The sequence below is a fragment of the Nanorana parkeri genome, unplaced genomic scaffold (assembly GCF_000935625.1).
Source record: "Nanorana parkeri isolate BGI_ZX_2015 unplaced genomic scaffold, ASM93562v1 scaffold705, whole genome shotgun sequence".
NCBI classification, from domain to species: domain Eukaryota; kingdom Metazoa; phylum Chordata; class Amphibia; order Anura; family Dicroglossidae; genus Nanorana; species Nanorana parkeri.
The window spans coordinates 434,358-443,662 of record NW_017306973.1 but is presented as its reverse complement, the minus strand read 5'-3'; positions in this window follow the sequence as shown (position 1 = coordinate 443,662).

The window sequence follows — 9,305 nt, the reverse complement described above, 5'->3', positions numbered from 1 at the left end:
TCAGGTGGAAAACCTATTTAAAAAAAATATATTTTCAAATTTGTAAAAATATTACATTTTTTATATACGGTACTTTTTAATTTTTTTTATATTTTATTTATTTGTATTAAATGTTTTTCTTTAACTTTACTGTTGAGGGCTTCAGGGAAATATTAGGGGTCTAAACAGACCCCTGATATTTCCCTTTTAAAATATAAAAAGAGATTGAGGACACAGAGCCCTCAATCTCTTATTTTGCAGCCCTGTTATCAATGAACAGGAAGCCTTTATACTGAGTGTTCCTGTTTATTCATAACATGAGGACATAGTGTGTTTACTATAACCACAATCATGAATGCACAGGAGGTGATGTAGATCACTTCCCATGCATTCATAATTGAGGACACAGTAAACATACTCTGTTGCAGCAATTTTCTTTTTTTTTAGACTATAGAGGAGAGAGTGAGGAGAAGCAGCCGGGGAGGGAGTATGAAGACCAGCTATAAAGGACTACAAATCCCCGTAATACATTATACAGCAATACAAAATAATATGAAGCTACACACTCTGTGTTGTTCTGGGTTGGCACCCTGATGTCTCCAGGTGGCTTGTGCGGGCTCTCAGATGGGCTGTGTGGACCCTCAGATGGGCTGTGCGACACTCATGTGGGCTGTGCGACTCTCAGTTGGGCCGTGCGACTCAGGAGGGTTGTCCAACACTCAGGTGGGCAGTGAGACTCTCAGGTGGGCTGTGTGACACTCAGCTGGGCTGTGGGACACTCAGGAGGGCTGTGGGACACTCAGGAGGGCTGTGCGACACTCAGGAGGGCTGTGCGACACTCAGGAGGGCTGTGCGCATATAAGGTGGGCTGTGCGAATATAAGGTGGGCTGTGCGACTCCCAGGGCTGTCTGGGCTCCGCAGGCAGGGAGTGTCAGGGAGCCTGAGGAGGAGCAATCACAGATACGGCTGCCGAGGTCCTCAGCAAGCACGATCTGGGTGCCTGAAACTGTGCTGTGGGCACCTGTAAACAGGCACAAGCTGTCCACAGCTCAGAGGGAGATCCATTTTCAGGCAGATGCGGCTTCCCAAGATCACGCTTGCCGGGGACCTCGGCAGCCGCATCTGTCAGAAAATTAAAGTGCTGGTGTCAGCACTAAGTGTCTTGTGTCCGGGTGACCGCTGGCTGGACACCCAGACACAAGACTCCAAAACTGGACTGTCCGGGTGAAAATCGGATGGGTGGCAACCCTCGTCCCTACATGACCAACATGTATCATGGTGTCTATTTGTATAAGGGTGCTAGTTATGTGGGCCACCCTGTTTTACCCTGAGATACAAGTGGAGGAATATTTTTTGTTTCCATTTTTATATTCAATCTATGTTTTATTTGATAGAGAATTATCCTTTTAGTTTTCAGGTGATTCTTCTTAATGGATGGAACACCTTTTATTGTCACACTCAGAAATCCTCCCTCGAAATGCATCACTTGTTTTTCTTCTACTCTATCAAAGTGTCCCTCTAAATAATTTTGGGAATCAGGCAACTATGCTCTAGCTTGTGTGTCAATGAAGAAAGCTGTGGGAATGTCAATCTAAACACAAATGCACAATACTGAAGGGTATTTTTTTTTATAATACAGGTCTGCTGTCAAATAATTTTTATATAATCATTGAAAGGAGACTAGTTTTATACAACGATGGAACTTGCCTGCCATCCAGTGGTGTGTTGTGGAATACAATGTTATCAAAGTGTATTTCCACTGCTGCCTGTCCTAACAAAGAGTTACAATCCAAAACACATTAGGGGGAATTTATCAAAACTGGATAAGACAAAATCTGGAGCATTTGTCCATAGTAACTAATCAGCTTCTATCTTTCATTTTCAAAGCTTAACTGAACAAACTGAAGAGAGAAGCTGAATGGTTACTATGGACAACTGCTCCAGATTCTGCCTGCTCCAGTTTTAACAATGTATCCCCATTATATGTCAAGGAATGTTTAAACAACTGTCCCACAGTCAGTCCCTTTCTTACTGTCATCTATTCCAACTGCTGGAAGCTCCCTGTAGAGTCCTGTACATAGACCTGCTCCAAAGAAACAGCTCAAAAGGTAAGACTTTTTTAATTATTATTTTTAGAAATGTCATGTGAATGTGAACACACAACAAACATACAGAGAGAGTTTCTAAAATTTGGCTGCAAAAGTGAAAATACCATTCAAGCCTCTTGAAGTGTACAGTATGTATAGGCAAAACTTTTTTAAGTGTTGGATAGCGTAGGGAATGAATCCTTGTCTTATTGTTTGTCCTATTGGAGATTTCCCTTCACTTTCTGTAACTGAGAAACAAATTTAAAAAGAGAGTCAATTTCCCCAAAAAGAGGCAAATTCCCATCTTATATGGTTATCACCAGAACTGTATCCACATTGATAGACTTACCCTCACCTTTTTTTTCTGGTGACAGCTCTAAGATTTTGGATTTCTTTCACCTTCTGTTTCAATCACAATGGTCAACAGGACAGATAGAAAGTATAAGGGGACATTCATACAATGCCTTTGGGGATTGCTATGGCAGGAATCCAAAATCCCCCGTTTAGATGTGGCCTGTTCAAGCCAATGGGGCCGGGTGACAGTGGCAACATTTGTAAGTGGCAATCCACATGTAATTGTATGTGATACCATTACATGTGGATTGGAATAGATCACTGTCCCTAGACTCACGATAGAAAGATATGGACAGCGGCACTCCAATGATAGAATACGTCTATTTAATGACGTGCGGGCAAAACATACTCATAGAGTATATTTTGCCCACACGTCATTAAATAGACGTATTCTATCATTGGAGTGCCGCTGTCCATATCTTTCTACATTACTGGACGGTGGCCATCCGTCGACTACCAATGCACCCACCTTACTTTCAATGGATGTGCGTTCAGGAGTGCAATGGTTACATGGACTGTAATAGACTCATGATAGATCGCATAGTGTGAGTGGGGCCTCAATCTCCCAGTGGGGACATAGACCGCAACAAAAACGTAAGAGAGTGTCTAACACTTTGTCTCTCTAAAAATAAAGTTTAACCTTTACATACATTTTGTCAGAGACAACCAGTAAATGTTCGTTTCAAGAAGGAAGTCAGCAATGTCGGCCAACATATTTCACTCACTACAGGTTTCCTTTAAAATGTAATTTGAGCCCAATGTTTCAATTTCAGTGAAAAGGGGAGAGTTAGAACCACTGTCAGATGTTTATTTTTGTCTGTGACTCTACCGAGGGAGATCACCTATCACATTTTGTTCTGTGACACCAGGAAAAGAAATGAGAACAAGTGTCACTGATACAGCTATTAGAAACCTGGCAGAGGTCTTACTTTTCTGAAATGAACTAAACCTTTTTATTTTGGTGTGTCTGTCCTAGTTTCCATTACTATCCATCACCTTCTGCCCCCCTAACACTCTGTCACTGGGACAGGAAGTGAGAAAAAATCTCCCCATTTGTTCCGCAGAATAAAAATCACCTTACAGGTGTTCTTCAGCCAATCCAAAACAAAATTAAAGTTTGGGCTGGATTTGAGTTCTAAGATTATACATGCCAGTATAAAGAACATTAAACACAGTTTTGTTTTTCAGATACTAATAATGGCTGTACGTTGAATCTAAAGTAGGTTTAACCCATTTCAACTTCTTCTGCCCTTTACAATGCAAAACTAGCCTGATAAATCACTGCAACCTTCCACTACCATTTTCTATTGCAAACCATAAAATGATCTAAACTGCGGACCATATGTTGTCTAGATCGTCCCCTGATAGCTGTTTATTCTTGAGATTAACAGCTATTTGTAAGTGTCTGAAATTGCCTGAAAAATGGCAGTGTGCATGGCCAGCCTCAAATTAGGCCTCCCTCTGTACCGTTTTACCTGGCATAGTACTCATTTTAAAATGTGCATTATTTCCTGGGGACATTTATTGATCTGTAAAAGATTTCCACAATTCTGCTCAAATGAAATGAAAAAGGCATTTTGTACCTTTGGTATGTGTGCTTACTTCCTCTCAGATGTTGTGACATCCCAATATGCGACATGCTGTGTGCATCTATTTCATCACATAGTGTGCGGTTTAGTTGCTAGACACATGTGCAGATCACCCTGCCAGTCATGGCAGTGGCTTTCCTCCGGAGTCACTGGAGCACGCGCTGGTGTTTTTAAAGCCCCGCTGCCGGTTCGCTCGGATCCAGGAGTGTTCCATGTTCCTTGATCGTGGCTGCCTGTCAGCAGGCCAGCCTTCATGTCAGTGTAATTTACTGTCCCTCTGCCTTAGTGATCCTCCTCTTGCTGCTCTGACCTGTTCTTTTCTTCCTATAGAAGATAATGTGAGATAATGCTGCCAGAGCAGACACCCCTCTTATGCATTGTTAAGGGTATGGTAAGCCAACTTCTTTTAAAGAGACAGTGAAGGGGATTTTTTTCTCATAACAATGTTATCACTTTTAAGCTCCCTTCATGAAAACTGGTCTCACCGCCCCAGAAGATGCTCTCCAAGCCAAAAACACCACCGCTTCAGAAGAAGTAGTGGCTCTCATCATGGCAGACACCGTTCACCCTCAACATGTCATCCTGCTAGCAGATTGCCAGATAGAAATAATGCTGGGTTTGTGATGGCCAAGCATTACGAGATAAGCTAGTGTGCCAGCAATGCCTTGGAGAAGCCACACAGGAGGTTAAGAAAAAAGAAGCTATAGACTGGGAAGACACAATTGAGGCACAATCCAAGGTGAAGAAATGCTTTCCACACCTAAATAGAGATCTTTTCACTTTCCCTTACATGGATAAAATAAATTATTCTCGAGGAATGGAAAAAAAGTTGAAAAGAAGCCTAGCTTGAATAATGGCCTATACAAACTTTATCCTCTTAAAGAGGAAGAGGTAAATAATTTGTCCTCGCCTCCACTGGTCGGTGCATCAGTAATGAGACTGGAAGGTCATGTTACGTTGCCGATGGAAGATGCAGTATCTTTTAGGGATCCATTGGATCTCAAGGCCGATCTTGATTTGAAGAAAACTTATCTGGCTCCGGGTAGTTTCTGCTGTCCAGCGATCACTTTAACCTCAGTCTCTAGAGCCATTTCGGCATGGACCAGCAACATAGAGAAAGCTCTTAAATCAGATGTAGATAGATACCACATCATTTCAGCCCTGCAAGACCTTAAATTGGCAGGAGACTTCATGGGAGAAGCAGCAAATCACGTAATACAATTCTCTTCCAGAGCTATGTTATCTACCATCACAGGAAGGCGAGCATTATGGCTAAAACCGTGGTCAGCGGATTTGTCTTCAAAGTCCAACTGGTGCCACATCCCTTACAATGGGTCTAACCCTTTTCGATGGGAAGCTTGATAATGTAATCTCTAAAACAAAGGAGGCAAGTCTGGTCCAAAACCACAAGATAGAAAAATCCGCCATCACAGATTCCAGGCAAACAGGAAGATCGTTGCAGATTCATCTAAGGACTCACGCTCCTACAGACCTTGTAAAGAGTATTGTAGCCTCCTACAGACCTTGTAAAGAGTATTGTAGTATTTTATTGTAGATGGCGAAGTACGCAGTCCACGCTTCTTAGAATGGCAAAACAGGGCACATCTACTTCTGAAAACAAGTCCTTTTGACTGTCTGCTGCCCCCTCTACTCAGGTGGGGGTACGTCGGACAAGGACATGACGATGCCATTCCCAGCCTCACCCTGCACAGAGATTTCCCAGCTCGTGGGACAACAATCTCAGGCCAGCAGCCTGAGAGCGTCACTAGGGTCAGTTAACTCCGCAGTTAACCCTTCACACACCAAATGTCAGCTGCCACCATATGCTTCAACGGAAGCACGCACCAATCCCCGCAAATGCTGTGACATTTTAAAAAACTTAAACAAAGCCTATGATACCGCTGTTCTCTCAGACAGGAATATGACAGGTTTAATTATACAGTAGCGCTCTTCACAGAGGCAAGAATACTTTAAGTTCTTATTTAGAGCATAGAGATAAGCTTAACAAGTTTAAAGATCATTTTTTATTAAAATAAACAGTGCAGAAAATATACAGAAAAAAATAATAAAGAGAGACAAAATATATAACAGTAAAATAAAAGGGAAAAATGAGAGTACTTAACAGTCCTGGGTTTATGAGTTCTGACAGGGTCCAGAGTTCAATAGGCAAAAGAGAGGTGGCTTTTTTCCAAGCAAGGCTTGCACAGATGATTTCCAGATATTAAAGGGGAACTTTTCTGGGATGTTGCAAACTTCTTCATGTGGCAGGAGTCCCACTTCTTGATGTTAAAACAAGCACTTCCTCTAACTGCCTCTCAGCATCTTTTTGTCAGCCTGAGCAGTGAGGGGAGAGAGAGGCGCCGGCTGTCAGATCCTGGCCGAGCATCTCTCTCTCTACCTTGTGGGCACCCCTGCTCTAGGGGGTGTCATGAAACTGGCCCATAAGACAGGGCTGGGGATGGGAAGCAGGAGGTCTAAGCCTTTATAATGTCCTCCTCTACTCCTTCCATAACTGAGAGGATAATTGGATATTCATATCCAATACTGTCCGACAACCCCTAAATATGATGCGTTATGAAAGTAGCTTTAGATTGAGACCAAACTTGGCGGATATATGAATGATGGTTGGGCTAGTAGGGTAAATGTTACTTATCCAGTCCCGGACAATCATAATTGGTCAGTTTTTGGTACGTATGTTCTCGTCTTGACAAGATCCAGCTATTTGTGCCAATAATTTTACAATATCACTTTCCAATTTCAAGTTATAAAATTGGTTGGATAATGTAACTCAGTTTTATGACTTAAAGGAGAACTATGGGGTTAGGGCTTTTCCCCAAAGTTCTCCTTAGGGTAACGGGAGGACACAAACTAGCGTCCTCCCGTCACCCTAAGCTCAGTATACCGTGAGCTACAGCTCGCGGTATACTGAGACGCCGCAGCTGAAGCGGATCCCGACAATTATGTCTGGATCCGCCCAGCTGTAAGTGACAGCTGGCTCTGCCTATCTAGAGGCAGAGTCAGCTGTACCCGGCCCCACCCCCGTCTGTTCCGCCAGTCAGCGCTGGAGGAGCAGGGAGGGGGGAATCCAGCCCCTCCCCTGTCACGGCAGAGACATGAGAGAGTGTTCGCTCACTTCCCGATCTACTCAGCCGACCTGTGACAGTTTAATTGTCACAGGTTGGCTAGAACTATGAGGATGAGTGAAAAGCACTCACCTCATAGTTCTCCTGGGCTGGGGGTGAGGGCTGGGTCACCTGGGTCGTTAACTCTACCAGGCCCCTTGTGTTTATATAAAGCTGTCAACTGTTAATATATGGGTGTACTGCCATTCTACTTGGTTGACTTTAATTAGTAGTAGCCATAAAAAGGATTAAGAGGGTCAATCTGGTACCTCACTTGTTAATTAGGACTAAAGACTAAAAAGATCAAAGGCCAGATTAGCAGATCTCTGTTTTTTGGAATTTGAAGAGACCTGACTAAGGTCACCTACAACTAAATGAAAGGGTGCATTTGCTTCAAGCTGGGGAAGAAGAGAATTTCATACTTAATAATAATAAGCTCAAACCTCATTATCGTCACAGGGTTCTGTACACAAACCATGTATGGAACATTCCCAGTTTGCCGTATTGCAAAGAAGTGACGTTCTGATTTTTTTTTAAGTTTCTGAAAATTACAGTGGTTGCAGGTTTCAATAAGAAGGTAATCATTAATAGCTTTAAATGACAGTATCAGTTGTGTAGCAGTTATTTACTTTTAATCCTGATTGTTAAAAGTAAAGTTTTCTTTTAAAGTTTAAATAACAATTGCATTTGACACTTAGGCCTTGCCATCCAGAGGAGTAATGCAAATGAACGGGGACTGCAGTGTCACCATGGATCGACATAGATCAGTACTTCAGTCAATGTTCTTTTAAACACAGCACAAAGTCAACACTTTGCCGAGAGCTTGTGGATATCGAGCCGTTTGGCTCAATACAGTTTTTGTACACCGTCAGGAATGTGATATGAGTGCTCTATTGCATCATTTGCATATCTCTAAGGAAACGTAAAATCATTATTTCTTCAACAAGTATCAATGTTTAAACGTTTTCGAATTTGTTGAGAAAAGTTTTCACCTAATCCTAATCGATTACAACTGTTGAGAACATGGATTTCATATCCAATGGGGACTTTGCAACTCCCGCCCATTTGGCTTTGTCAGTTTAAGAACAAAAAATGCACTATAAATGCAAAACCTTTTCTGTTCAGCTTAAATCAGAATTCAGTTCAGAGTGTTTACTAGCAAACTATGGTTTTGAAGAGTGAAAAATAGGCACATGTATTTTTGAATCTTTTTCACGTGAAGTGAAGCCAGAACATGAAGATGTACAGTAGACAATCCAGAGGGAGTCATGTTGGCCAGCTGGTCTACTGTGCATGCTGCAAAACCTTATTTATGAGGTCTATCCAGTTGGATTGAGCAGTGTCAAATGCTTCAGAAGAAGCTCAGCACATAACAATAGCAACTGAAGACTTCCAGAGTGTCCCTGCACCAAATCCTGCTAGAAAAACACAATTGGTAACCACTGTTATCAGTTTATAACTAGTTTTATAACGTTAGGTGCACATGGAAATGGCTTTTCACACAAACCTTTTGTGCTGTTCTGAGCTTCTAGTGTGTCCCTACCCCTTTACTAAGGAATAAGCTTATTCTAGGCATACCAGCTCTTAATTTATTTCTTGCTGTATGTGTTTCAAGACTGAAGTTTTGTTAAATTACAGTTAGGAACCACATTCACAGAGGGGCCTTGACATGGGCATATATATTTGCAAATGTACGCAAATAAAACCCTTTGTTTTTAAAGAAAACGGTTTCAGGAAAGTGCTGTTGTAGGTAAGTGCACTTACCCTTTAAGAATGAGAATTCTTTACTTTATTAAGGCCACACGGTTTCTACATTTATGAAATTAGACCAAATCATCAATTTTTGCAGTTGTGTAATGAAACATTCTCTTATCACGAGTATTTGCCAGTTGTTTGGAAACATGATGACTGTAAGTGCTTAGACAAAAATGTAAAGAAATACTTTGTTGGGCAATGTATATTTGTTTGATATGGATGTATTACTGAAAAAAGTTAGGGTTGAATACTATTTCAAGTTTCCTTTTCCATGTTTTATTATTTTACTTACAAAGAAGACAACTGAAAATGCATTCTCTTCCAGAGGAGTTGTCAGATTTCTAAACAGATATAAGACATCCTTAGGGGTTTGGGATAATGCAGGTCATTTTACTACAGGGGCACCGCTATTCCCCCC